Source organism: Camellia sinensis, chromosome 4 (assembly GCF_055761805.1).
Source record: "Camellia sinensis isolate YWXY chromosome 4, ASM5576180v1, whole genome shotgun sequence".
Classification (NCBI taxonomy): domain Eukaryota; kingdom Viridiplantae; phylum Streptophyta; class Magnoliopsida; order Ericales; family Theaceae; genus Camellia; species Camellia sinensis.
In genome coordinates, this window is record NC_138964.1 from 195706903 (window position 1) to 195721895 (window position 14993).

Sequence of the window (14993 nt, forward strand, 5' to 3'; positions counted from 1 at the left end):
AGCTTTTAAACATTGATTTTCAGAGTTATTTCAGTGGCTAAAATCATATTTTGAAGTCCAAATTTGGAGGGGTTAGCCTCCCCTCCTTATGTCTTACTTACTAGCCTAGCATGCTCTATATTTTAGCTTATTAATCTAGCTATTTTTGTCTTAATTCCAGCATATTTTAGGACTATTTTAGCACTATTTTTGGTTGATATTTGCATTTTAGCATTGTTTTACATGCTTATAGTGTAATTGTCCTCATGAGTTTGGTGTTTTAGGCCTTAGACACTATCTTGTTTAAGTTGATTGCATTTATTTATGGCTTTCCATACTTATGATCACTCTTAATCATATCTGCAACCTCCCCCCTTTCTTGCCTTTTGTTTTGCTTTGAAAGTGGTTTCAAATTACTTGTTTGTTTAAACATGGGATTGAGATGCCATGCTTAATGGTTTAATCCCTTTGGGGGTTCACTACCAACGGTATGATATCTCTTTCATGCCCAAAGCAACACTTGATTTGAGCCCTCTTTCCATTAGAGGACTTAAATTCACTTTTGGACTCAATGAATTAAAGGATGGTTGGTAATTAAAATGGGACTAAAATGATGCAAGATAAGAATTTGGTTTGTGTTCAATCAGACGTTAATTGAACACATGGAAGCTTGAGACATTTCATACTCATTAGTGATGAAATGGATCAAGTTTCCAAGGTCACCACTTCCCTTGATCAATTCATGAAAGAAAGGAGATTAGAGACTTATTTTGTTACATTTATTGAACTTGCACTCTTTGGTTCATAAGCCATCATGCAATGAAATTACTTGAGTTGATGGTTTGTGGACCAAGTTTTGTCTCTCCTTTGATCTGTTCATGATAAGGAGGGGTGAATTGTGCAAACAAACCCTTGAGAATACCCTGTGCATGCTCTGTTTGTTTTCTGTTGCAGCAAAATGAACTGTGCAGTAGTGGCCGGCATGCCATCACTCCTGGCCGGCCGGCCACCTCTGCAAAATCCAACAATGTGTTTTTTTAGCAGAGTAGAGACATTTTGGAAGTGGACAATGGTGTAAGTGTTCTACTGTGCAATAAAGGCTTTCTACAAACAAAACAGTGGTTTTTTTGGGTGAAAACCAAGCATGTGCATGAGCATTCCTCACATACCAAGCCTGTTTAAGTTTAAATACTTAACTTAGATATTTATTGTAATTAACTAGTTGTAGCTAGTTGATTTTGTAAAAGTGTTGTAATTATTTTAATTAGCTAGAATAGTTAATTAATTTGTTGTAATAATTAGTTAAGTAGTTTAGCTAATTATTCATTTCGGTTTGTAATAGTTAGCTTTTAGCTTAGCTTTAATTAATTAGCTAGTTAGTTCATTCAAACCCTCCTTCATGAGGGCACAAACTTGTAATAATGTGTATGTCTTCCAACACCACGTCTTTCTCTTTTTTATTTACTAGCTTATGATGGTTAGTTTAGGGACATCATATTTTGTTTAGCACATTTCATACTTGCATCCACTTGTTTGCATGCACCAAGTCTCGGTTCATCATTCTGACTTGCATTGTTAGTTTAACGTTTCTTTGAATACGTGCTTAGACCACATGCTATCAAATTGCTTCATATGTCATATTAGTAGCCGAGCCTATTAGTTGCATATCGCATATGTTGCATTAGTCATATTGCATAGTTAGGGATCATGCATTTTCTAAGTCATTTCTCTTTTGGCTTGGAGAACTAAATGAGCCTTTACTCGCTTTAACATATCGCATACGTTTGATTATTGCCATGTTTAACATGCTTGTCATGAGGCTAAGTGCTTAAATGCTAAATTGCTTGAATGCCCGTGGATGAAGGCTAATTTCTTGAATTGGAATAATTTGAGTAAATGTTTATATGTATCACTTTTCAAGTGATACATATTTCGAAACAATTTTCAAAATAAACATGAATCAAGTGTTCCAATTCTTGCAAAAGTTAGTCTATACTTGTGTGTGCGCGCATCACATAGTAATGCTAGCCTGATAAACCAGAACAACAACATATGATGTAAATAAGATTCATATTAAGATTAGTAGAGGCCGATCTTTGATTAGGTGAGCGGGGGTGCTCAATTCATGACCTTCCCCTCTCGTACCTAAGTTCTTGAGTCAAGACAATCTTGGTGATAACGGACACGTGACCTTTGGCACTAGTCATGGGTTTTTTAAATTTTCCACAAAAAAAAAAATATTTAGGTGGCGATTCTGTATCTGACAAAGTAGTTCATTTTTTGCAATTTGATTCAAAATCGATTTTTCAAAAGATTTTCTAGATTGGGACTCTTTGGTGTTTATCTATTTCACATTGCACTTGTGAAATCAGATTCAGAACTCTGAAGTCCAATACTGTAGAGCTTATTCGTCTTCCGAAAGGGGGCACGAAAAAGTCGAGCTACATTGGGGTAAATATATTGGTAAGTCCGGATAGGGGTGTAGATGAAATTGATTAAGTTGGCTTGAGTGTCCAGGGTGAAAGACCAAAAACACGCGCAAAGGAGGTACCACATGCCTTCCGGTTAACTACCGATAAAGTGGGGATTTAGTAGTGCTAGTTATGCCTACTTGTAGACACCAACCTAAGGATTACCTGAGTCGTATTTACCGCCCCATAAATTTGATTTAAAATTATTAAATCTAGTGAAATTTCAAGTTTTCATTGTGCATGTTGGTTTTCAAATGATAAAAAGAAATGATACCTTGCATGGCATGGCATGTATATTTCATTTCATGAGACTTGTATAAAATGTATATACTTTGTTAAGAATTTCCTACTGGGCTTTATGCTCACCCTATGGGATCTTGGTGCAGGAAAAAATGTGGCGATTCTGCCGAACTAAGGGTGTAAATGTGCATGTTGAGAGCACAAGGCTCTTATTTTGTTATGATTATATTTTGTAAGCCAAGGGTTGTATCTGTATGGGTTCGAGTAACCATTTTTGTGTAACCGGGCTTAAGCCTCAGAATTTGTAGTCCTTGAGGGCATTTAATTATTTTGACTGAATGTTCTACATGCTATAGATTCATGTGTTAGAAGTCCTTGAATGTATATCCGCATGTGGAACTATTTTGTAAAAAGAAAACCTTATGATCATGTATTCAAATGTTGAAAAATTACTTCTGTTTTCATGAAGAGTAAAGATCAATGCACTATTATTGTATATTTTTCTTGGGGCATTACAACTTGGTATCAGAGCTACTGGGTTTGAATACTTGGGGCTCACGGGAAGTGGTTATTTTGCCACAAAGGGTTCATTTTGCATGATTAGGAGATGTTGTATATTCCGTGACTATGTGATAACATGTTTATATGACTTCATTCTACTAAGAATTCTTGGTGTTTCGTGGGACGAATTTCATCGCAAAGGAATAATTCGTATATGTTTATGTGACTAAGTGCCTATGTGGAGTGAAACTAAATTGTTTATATGGTAGACAAATATATGAGATTATTGTAGTCAAACGTGTGAGGCAAGTTGCAAGCACATTTGAGGCTATGTGCTGAATTGTTTACCTTAATTCTTAATTAGGATGTTAAAAAGGGGTCAAGCCAATGGTGGTAGAGGTGAGAGGCGCGGCAGACCTCGCCGAGGTGTACATGAAGTACTGGTCCATGTGGTTTCGATGCAAGAGGAAGGGTTCAGCCCAGCCAATGCAGCCGAGCAAGTGAGCCAAGCTAATGTGGTCGAGCAAGTAGGGCAAACGAAAATTCCAGGGCAAGCGAGTCAAGCCGCAATGGGGGCCCTAGCCCGAGAAATGGCGGGGGCTCTGAGGGAATCGATGAATATGTTGTGGGCGGAGAACCAAGCCAACAAGAACACCGTGGAGACAAGGGCGAGTTTTCTCACTAGAGAGTTTTTGCGGGCCAAACCGAATGAGTTCCATGGTGGCCCCGAGCCAAAGAAAGCGGATAAGTGGCTCGAGCAAATGGTGAAGACATTTGAGATTCTCCACATTAAAGATAGCGAACTAAGGGTGACTTTAGCGAGTTACTACCTTAAGGGGAATGTGGGTCAATGGTGGAAGTACGCCAAGAGTAAAGTAGAGCCGACATGGGAAGCCTTTGTGATTGCTTTCCAAGACAAGTATTTACTTCTCACTGTTAGGGAGAGGTTGAGGCAAGAGTTTCAAGACCTCAAGTAACTTAACCTATCTGTGGTCGAGTTTAAAGCAGCCTTCACTAGTTTATCCCGGTTTGCGCCGGAGTTGGTGGCAACGAAAGAACGTCCTTGTATAAAGTTTGAGAACAAAAATTTTATTCAAGGTTGCCGGAAATATGATTCAAAACTATGATCAGCTTGTGGAGACGGCGGCACATGTGGAGATTACGGTGCAAGCCGAGGAGGAGAGATTTCGGGGTTCGAGGTCTAGGGGCCAAGAGTCACAAGGAGATTTTAGACCCAGTAAGAAGAATATGGGAACCCTTTCATCCCAATCCCAGTCACAATAGTCTAGATCTACCTTTTCCTTACATAGTGTGGGCCCGAGGAAGAGCATACCAGATAATTTCTCGTGTTTCAAGTGTGGCCAACTGGGTCACAAGGCCTTTTCCTGCCCACAGAAGAGAGGAGGGCAACAGATGTTATCGCCACCGCCACCTAATCGATCTCAAAGTCAGTCTCAGAGCAGAGGGCAAAGGCTTATTTGTTTTCAGTGTAGCCAGTCAAGACATATAAGGAAAGTTTGCCCACAGTTGGGAGGCGCGTTTGGCGCATTAGGGTCGAGGAAGACTTAGAGCCACTAGCAAGCTCACTCAGTTCAGACTTCACGAGCTAATCACGGAGCCGCTTCGGCTCAGTCAGTACAGCAGGCCTATGCTCCGAGAGATGAGTAGGTTGATTAGAGACCACAGGGGCGCGTGTATGCTGTTACCGTGCCAGAGCAGTTACCAGGATCCTCAGTTGTGAGAGGTATTTTTGTTGTGTGTGATTCTTTGGCTAATGTGTTGATAGATACGGGTGCGTCTCATTCATTTATATTTACTGCATTTGTTTCTACATTGGGGTTAGAGATGGCAGGGTTAGTGTTTCCGTTCAAGGTAAAGTCACCAGTTGGGGGTACGGTTGATTTAGACTGGGGGTGTCGCGGTTGTGAGATAGAGGTTACCGGGCAGCGACTTTCGTTCACTTTTGTGTTGCTAGATATGTCAAGTTTTGATGTCATTTTAGGTATGGATTGGTTATCTTCGTATCGAGCTATGATTGACTGTTATTGTTAGAGAGTTACAGTGTGCACCTCGAATGGCGACTATTTCTATTTTCTAGGGGACTGGGTTAATAGGGTCTTGTCATTAGTTTTTGGCCCTCGTGGTAAGGACGAGCTTAGTGGTCTTCTTGCGACTCTCTGCAATAGTGAGAGTGACAGGGCCCATATTGAATTGCCACGGGTAGTTTGTGACTACTTGGATATCTTTCCTGAGGATCTTACTAGATTGCCACTCCACCGAGAGATCGAGTTCTCCATTGACTTAGTGCCTGGTACGACACCGATTTCCATGGCACTTTATAGATTTGCACCGGCTGAATTGCACGAGTTGAAGATTCAACTCCAAGAGCTTTTAGATAAGGGCTTCATTCACCCTAGTATCTCACCTTGGGGAGCACCGGCTCTCTTTGCAAAAAAGAAAGATGGGTCGTTACGGTTATGTATCGATTACCGCACGTTAAATCGAGTTACCGTTAAAAACAAGTATCTTCTACCCATAATAGATGATTTATTTGACTAACTTAGAGGATCTCGCTACTTTTTGAAGATAGATTTGAGGTCGGGGTACCACCAATTGAGAGTCCCGGAGGAGGACATCTAGAAAACGGCCTTTCGCACGCATTATGGCCACTATGATCTCATTGAAATCTTTAAGGTAAATACGTTGGAAAGTCCGGATAGGGGTGTAGATGAAATTGATTAAGTTGGCTTAAGTGTCCAGGGTGAAAGACCAAAAACACGCGCGGAGGAGGTACCACGTGCCTTTCGGTTAGCTACCGGTAAAGTGGGATTTAGTAGTGCTAGTTATGCCTACTTACAGACACTAATCTAGGGATTACCTGAGTCGTATTTACCTCCCCGTGAATTTGATTTAAAATCATTGAATCTAGTGAAATTTCAAGTTTTCATTATGCATGTTGGTTTTCAAATGATAAAAAGAAATGATACCTTACATGGCATGGCATGTACATTTCATTTCACGGGACTTGTATAAAATGTATATACTTTGTTAAGAATTTTCTACTGGGCTTTACGGTCACCCTATGGGATCTTGGTGCAAGAAAGGATATGGCTATTCTGCCGGATGTGCATGTTGAGAGCACAAGACTCTTGTTTTGCTATGATTATATTTTGTAAGCCAATGGCTATATCTGTATGGGTTCGAGTAACCATTTTTGTGTAACCCGGCTTAAGCCTTGGAATTTGTAGCCCTTGAGGGCATTTAATTATTTTGACTAAATGTTCTACATGCTATAGATTCATATATTAGAAGTCATTGAATGTATATCCGCATGTAGAATTATTTTGTAAAAAGAAAACCTTATGATCATGTATTCAAATGTTGAAGAATTACTTTTGTTTTCATGAAGAGTAGAGATCAATGCACTATTATTGTATATTTTTCTTGGGGCGTTACAGTCTAATGTTTTTTCCCACCGAGTTTTCCTTAGTAAAGTTTTAATGAGGCAATCTACACAAATCACATACAAGAATATTGTAGTCTTTTTCCTTCTCCAAAGATTTTATCCCACTGGATTTTCCTTAGTAAGATTTTAACGAAACGTATTCTTAATATATAGTTATCAAGGTGGAGTGTTGTGAAATATTTAGATAACCATCAAAAGAGATGCAATTGGAATTATAATGAGTTTTGGGCCAAAGTAGAAATATGAAAAAAGTTTTATCATGTGAGAAGTGTGGTATGTCATGTGGTAAACCACATGGTGTGATGAATAGTGGTTTATAGGGAATGTTTTGTCACCTATAAATAAGTGAGTTTGCATGGTAATGAAAATATAGAAAAGTTATGTATTATATGTGTGATATTTTATTCTATTGTGACTTTTTCTTCTTTATTTTCTTTAATTTTATAATAAATTCTAATTTTTACCATGATTTTATTTCATTGTAAACTTGGTCAAAGATATAATTTTTTCTAATATAATTTCTTCCGAACACTTCATCTATTTTTTATTTATTTTTTTTAATTCAATCTTCCAAACACTTCATGTCAACACCCAATTAGACAGTGAGATAGAGCAGCTACAAAATTCCTGACACGTCACAATTTTTTAGATAAATACATAAAAGGTATCCGTAGAGACAGACACACATCATATACCATAATAATTTGGGAGACTTATATATAGGCATTAATAGATAAATTTATTATTCAATAAATTTTATAATAATTAATGATATTTTTTATTAAAAATTATTATAAAACAAAATATTAATTGTTAATTTTTAATGACAGCTTAAAAATTTTTAACAAAAAATTATTAATTTTTAATTTTTAACGTCAATTTAAAAAATTTGTTACAAAAAAATTACTAACCATTAATTTTTAACAATATCTACCAAAAAAAAAAAAGTTAATCACAAAAATTAATTTATAACAATAATTCTACTAAAACTTATTTTTAAGGAATCAAATCCAACTACCCTAATAATTTTCATACATGACAGCTCAATGGTTTGTTAGCCCAATATCAGAATCTTTTCAAAAGATTTTCCTTATCACTAAATCTAAATCAATACACACATGTCAACAGGAAAGAATAGTGGTGGACCCAAGTCACATGATTGAGCAGCCGGTTGGTCTGTACATAACCATAAAAAAAAAAAAAAAAAAAAAAAAAAAAAAAAAAATATTTTTTGGCCCAATTTTTTGTTTTTTGGGTGAGATATAAGAGAATAAACCATGCAAATATCTGTCACTTTAAGTTGCTTTTCATAATTTGATTGATTAAGGGTTTACTAATTATAAATTCTCCTCCTCCTCTATCTCTATATTTTATATGTTTGAGAAATTAAGATCAAGTTTGGTATAACTTAAATAATACAAAAAGTTAAAAAGTCACTATCCTATTTAAGTCACATCATCTTGTTTAAATCATATCATCTCTTTAACACATCACATCAAACCCAACTCAAACTCAACCCATATAAGCTAATAAGTCAAAAAGTGTACTTTTTTAGAACATCTCAAATCAATCCTAAAAGCAAAATAAAGAACAGAATAAAGAATTATGTTTTCTCAAAACATATTTTATTTATATCAACAAAAAAAAAAATTTAATGGCTCCTAATGAGGTATTGCACGATCGCAAAATGATCTTTCTATTCTATTCCAAACTTAACTACTTATCCACACAATTATTTATTTTTATCATAATGTAATTGATGATACATTCAAATCTTGTGAACATCTTCAAAATAATTGTTAATTCTTTGGGCGTGTTTGTTTGGACAGACTGGATAAGGGAGGAGTAAAATCAATCGGATTGTAATCTTGAGATTCTTAGTACTTGAACTATTTGGTTGGATAGGATATGTATCTCATATTTGTTTAGTCATAAGATTAAATATCATAAAATGACTATTTGGTTGGATAGGATATGAATCTTATGTTTGTTTGGGATATTATGAAGAATGATAAATGCTCAAATGACTGTTTTACCCTTTTCAATTATTTACTGAGTAATAGCAATGTTAAACATATCTTTAATATTTTTATTATTTTTAGCTAGATTAAATAAAAAATTATTTTATTTTTTAAAAATTAAATAAATCAAATAAATAAAATATCAATAAACATATATGTTATTTTTTAATTAAAATTTTAAATAGATTTATTTTAAAAAATAATAATAATGAAATAATGAAATTAAATAAAATATTTATTAAAATTTAAATAATGAAATTAAATAAAATATAAACAAAATATAAAAATAAAACATCAATAAAATATCTATAAAAAATTATTTTAAAAAATTAAATAAATAAAACATCAATAAAAATTAAATTAAATTATTTTATTTTTAAACTGAGACATTTAAATTTTATTGAATTTTACTAAATATAATACATAATTAAATAGTAAACGATCAAAATAATCATTTTACCACCTAACCTCATATCCCCCTTATCTTCCATTTGTGTCCTCTCCCATGGGACACAATAATCCAACACATTTGAGACTAATAATCCGAAACAAAATTAAAAAATAAACAAAGGACATAAATCCTATATCCTTTCTAATCATATCCCACCCTCCAATCCCTTGAAACAAACAACAAGCGGATAGTCCAAATTTCAATCTTCAAGGTAACAAAGAATCCCAAGTTGCTATTGTACCACAAATCCAACAACTTGTATCATCTCTGGATGATTTTCACTCTCTACGTCTACGTGCGAACTTACTCCAAAATGTATGATAGTAATTAATTTTTAGTCATGCTATAAAGATTTTTTTGTTGTTTGACCTAAAAATTAATTTTTGAGTAAAAAAAAAAACGGAAAAAGAAAAATTACCTAGAGAAGACATGACCTAGAAAACATAATTATATATATATATATATATATACTGCTTAGCTAATCAACCACTTGATTATCTTTAACCGATCAAATAAAGATTATCTTTTTGATTTAAAACATCATCTTGAAATTTTTGAATACATAAAACAGTGGATAAAATTTCCTTTTTAATAGTACTATAATTAAATTGTGCTTTATTCCAGACACCAGAATGATAACGAACAATTTGTTCAGATGATTGAGCAGAAGTAGCTAAACAGTTAGAAACAGGATACAACATCACTTGGCTCTGATACCATCAAGGCGGAAGCAGTACATACAGAGATGGATTATGAAATCGATACATGAAGGAGAGATGGATTATGAAATCGATACATGAAGGAGATGGATTATGAAATCAAAAAGCCACTGGAATAACAATTCAACATTTAAAACATTTAACTGAAAACATTTAAATAAAATACATTTATATAAACTGAAACCATAACTTACAATTGTATTAGTAGCAACTGCAAGGATCTTAACTAGGTACAACGGGGAAACTGGTAAGGCTCTCAAAACACTCTGTTTTTTCTTACAACAAAGATGGAGAAGAAAATTGAAGGATGCCTGAATGCCTACAATTGATTACAATATAAAGAAATAAAAAGCAAAACAGTGAGCATGTGAATTCTGAAAGCAGCTGGCCGAGCAGGTGAAAAGCAGATGCTGTCGGATGCTTTCGGTGGAGTGATTACACAACTGAGCAGCCTTTAGCAAAAGTTGATTGGTTTGACGGTGAACAGTAAAAGTGAACAGTAGTTTTTACTATTCATTACTTTCGGTGGAACATGTGAATTATGAATCAATATAAATACAAATTGGCAGCTTTTCTCAAAAGAGTATTGATTGAAGCTAATTTGTATCTATATGGAATCCAATGTTGATCAGATAAATGGGTCTTGAGCATCTTGAAACTCTGGTCCGGAATATTGATTGGTTGATTCTTCTGAGGAATGGACCTGAGCTGAATCATCTGAATTATCTGAATCGGTGGATTGGGCTTTAGCTTGATTCAACAGTTGATGGGCTAACTGGATCATGTCGGCTTTGGATGATTGGGTTTTACTTTTGGATTTCCCCTTGGGCTGAACAGGAGGTGGAATGGGCTTTGTCTTGACTTTGGACTGTGCTTTGGGCTTGGAATGGGCTGGTTGAGCAGCAACAGCTTTGGACTTTGATTTTGTTGATTTGGGCTTGGAGCCACTGGATGAGGGGCTGCCAAGGTTGACTGGAGGAAGACTAGGCTGGCTGCCTTGAGTGATTGCAGCAGTTGGGTTCTGCTGGGTTTGAGCAAGAGCAGGAGTTGGAGCATATTGATCAGGTGGAAATTCTGCTGGAACAATTTCAAGAATTCTGGGAACATTGAATTTATCCCACCATTTAACTGTGTGTTGGCGGATGATAATATTATCATCAATCCCATAATTCCATTTGAATATCCAGGGAACCTTGTATTTGGCAATGAATATGAGTAATAAGGGAAATTGCCTCTGGTGAGCAGAAAATGGGAAAACAGAGTTGAAATAATGAATTATATTTTTGAGATCATCAGGAAGGATAGCTGAAATGACGCCATAGTGAGACCACCATCTCAGAAACCAAGTTGGTAACTCAGATTTGAATTTTTGATCAAATGAGATGAACCAGGAATGACTGAAAGTTTCATTTTGGTACAAGAAAATCTTGAACCAAGCATCAACGTAATCATGATAATTGTATGGAATAGAATGACCAGGGAGGTCACGAAGCTGGTTAGGATTTCCCCATTCAGCCATGGAAACAATGTTGTGAATATAGAGTGAATGGTATAGGACCTTATAGGCATAGGTGCGGTCCTGAATTGGCTTGATTAAGATGGAATGATGGTTGATTAAAATATCCTTGTAATAGGCTAGAGTTTTCTCTGGATGGGAAAGGGTGAAATGGCATCCAGAGCCAAAATGGAATTTAGTAATGTCATTGATGGTTTGATTTCTTGGGTGACTGGGTTCTTTATAGAACAGGTTGGTAACATGTGAATTGGCATATTCAGACCGAGATAATTTAACAGGGTTAACTGGGAATGGAGTAACTGAAACTGATTGGCTAGATACAAAAGGATCAGAGGCCAATGCAGATGAATAATCAGGGCGTGGAATAGTACCAAGGGTTTGGTAACGGTTAATGAGGTCAAGTGAATAAGAGGGGGTAACTGACTCCAAAAGAGGAGGGACAATGAGTTGATTTGGTTTATGGGAAGAGGAGGCCAAAGCCTTTGAAGGAGGCCTTGGTCGAGACATCTGTGAAATAATAAACAATGATTAGCAACCAGAAAGAAGATCTAAATAATCTTGATGATGATGTAAACAATTGTAGTTGTGAGCAAGTAAATTGCGGCGAGCTTGAATCTGTTGGTAATTGATATACTGGGCTCTTTTGGTAGTGGGTCTAGCTGATTTGAGGCGGCGAATGCGGTGGGTAAGTTGTTTAATGAGAGTTCTGAAATAGGTAATTCGGGATTTATGGTAAGCAGTAAATGGTGCAGTCATCTCTTACCCCCCTGTAAAAATTCCCGGGTAAGAAAATCAGGGAGGGAATTTTGACAACCAGGGATATAGGTAATATCAAAATCAAAAATACTTAAAATAGCTTGCCAACGGGCAAAAATCTGTTTACTAGCAAGATTTTCAACATCTTTTTCTAAAATAAATTTAGCAGATTTGCAATCAACACGAAGTAAGAATTTTTGATTTAAAACATCATCTTGAAATTTTTGAATACATAAAACAGTGGATAAAATTTCCTTTTTAATAGTACTATAATTAAATTGTGCTTTATTCCAGACACCAGAATGATAACGAACAATTTGTTCAGATGATTGAGGAGTAAGTTGTTGAAGGAGAATGCCACCATAACCAATATCGGAGGCATCAGTTTGAATAATTTTGAATGAATTTTCAGTGGGAATACCAAGACAAGGAAGAGACTTAACATATTGTTTGACTTGTTTAACAATAGAAGTATGAACAGAAGACCAAGGAGGAGGATTATCTTTTAACCGATCAAATAAAGGTTGACAAGTTTTCCTAAGGTCTTTGTAAAACTCAGCAATGTAATTGAGGGAACCTAAAAACCTTTGTAATTGGGTTTTATCAAGGATTTCATCAGGGAATTTTGAAGCAAATTCAATGGATCGACTAATAGGTAGGATAGTATTATGATGAATATCATATCCTAAAAATCTGACTTTAGTTTGAAATAATTTAATTTTAGGAGCAGAAATAACAAGACCATGACTTTTAATGGTGTAAAAGAATGCAGTTAAATGTTTCCAATGTTCACTAATTGATTTTGAGAAGATTAATATGTCATCAATGTAGACAATGGAAAAATGACTAAATGGGTTAAATATATCATTCATTATATGTTGAAATTCACTAGGAGCATTTTTTAAACCGAATGGCATGACATTCCATTCATATTGACCAAAGGGTGTATTAAATGCAGTTTTATACCTATCTTTAGGGTGAATTTGAATTTGCCAAAAACCACTTTTTAAATCAAATTTACTGAAAATAACGGCTTGACTAAGTCGTTTAATTAAATCTTTTTTATTAGGAATAGGATACCGAATCCATTCTAAAACAGAATTTAATGGTTTGTAATTAATAACAAGTCGAGGGACACCTCGTTCTAATTCAGCATTTTTATTAACATAAAAAGCGGGGCAGGACCAAGGTGATTTACTTGGACTAATTATACGATTTTTCAATAATTCCTTAATTTCTTTTTTACACATTTCAAGTAATTCATGATTCATTTGGATAGGTCGAGATTTAGTAAGAATTTGGGATTCATGAAAATTCTTAATATAGGGTAAGGTAACGACATGTTTTTTTCGATGCCAAAATGCAGTAGGTAAAGTGGAGCAAACAGTTGATTCGAGTTTTAATTGAAAATCCTTGATTTGAGAGACAAGAACTGGATTAGTTAATTGTTGATCAATTCTTTTGTGATTGATTTCTTCTTTTAGAAATTTTAAATGCCGAGTAAGGCGGTTAATTTGATGAGAAATAGAACAATCTTTTAATTGGTTTAAGTATAATAATTCAGGAGGAGATAAAAACTTAAATGTAACTGGTTGGCCTAGAACATGTGTAGTAATTCCGGTACTAGATGTAGTAAAGGGATATAGTAAATATATAAATGGGGAACCCAAAATAATTTTATCTGTCATATTAGTGACTAAAACAAAAGAGGTGTTGAAACATATATTATCTTGGCAAACATGTACTTTTGGTAATTTATATTTAATATGCATTTTTGTACCATTAGCAGAAGTTAATTTTTCTTGACATTTTTCATAATATGTAGTAGGAAGTAATCCTTCTTGGATACAATTTAAATCAGCACCAGTATCAATTAAGGCAATTAATTCTAATTCAAAATCATTTACAATTATTTTGATTTTAGAATACCATTTTTGAATGTAAAGTTTGTTGATTAGACTTAACCGTTTTTCTTCAGGATTATTGGATTGAGATTGGTGTGATCGGTTATCAAATATTAAGTTATCCGGATTAGGATCAGATTCATGTTCAGATCCATGTGGGGATTCATGTTCATTGGTTTGGAAATTGTCTAAACTTTTATCAAGTTTTAAAGTAATAATTTCATCTTCTAATTTTTTATCTTTGTGCTGTAATTCTTTGATTGTTTGTTTAATCTGATTAATTTCTTGTTGTAAATCTTGTAATGTAACGTTGTCTTTTTGTTTATTTTTAAATCTTTCTAAAGTTTTGGATAGACTAATGATAGGTTTATCAAATTTAGGTTTGGAATCTGAATGAATTAAGAGGGATTTTAATTTATCAGTATATTTTTGTTTTAACTTGGGATCATCTAACTTACTAATTAGGTCGATGAGGGCAGATTCTTCTTGAGTAGTTTTGGTGAGGACAGTTATTTGTTTAACTGGTTTACAACAAACGTCATTACAACCTATTGTAATATCATTATCGGAATTATTACTAGGTGAATGGTAGTCGGATGAAGTATTAGAATGATCAGAAGAGGAGCTACTATATGATTGATTTAATTGAAAGATTTCATATAATTGATTTTTGGAATTATCATCAATGTGGAGTTGATTGACTCGATCTTTTAATTTTTGTTTTTCTTTGCATTTATTAGAGTAATGACCTTTTTGACCACAGTTATAACAAGTAACATCTTTAGTAGATTTAGATTTTGGATGTGATTTAGATTTATAATATTTCTTTTTAGGTTTGGTATAAAATTGATCATTGGATTGGGAAGGTGAATAATTCTTCTTATATTTATATTTATTGGAATGTTTATAGGATGATTTATGTTTGGAGTATTTGTGTGACTTCCTACGAGAGGGTGCAACAGGAGGTAA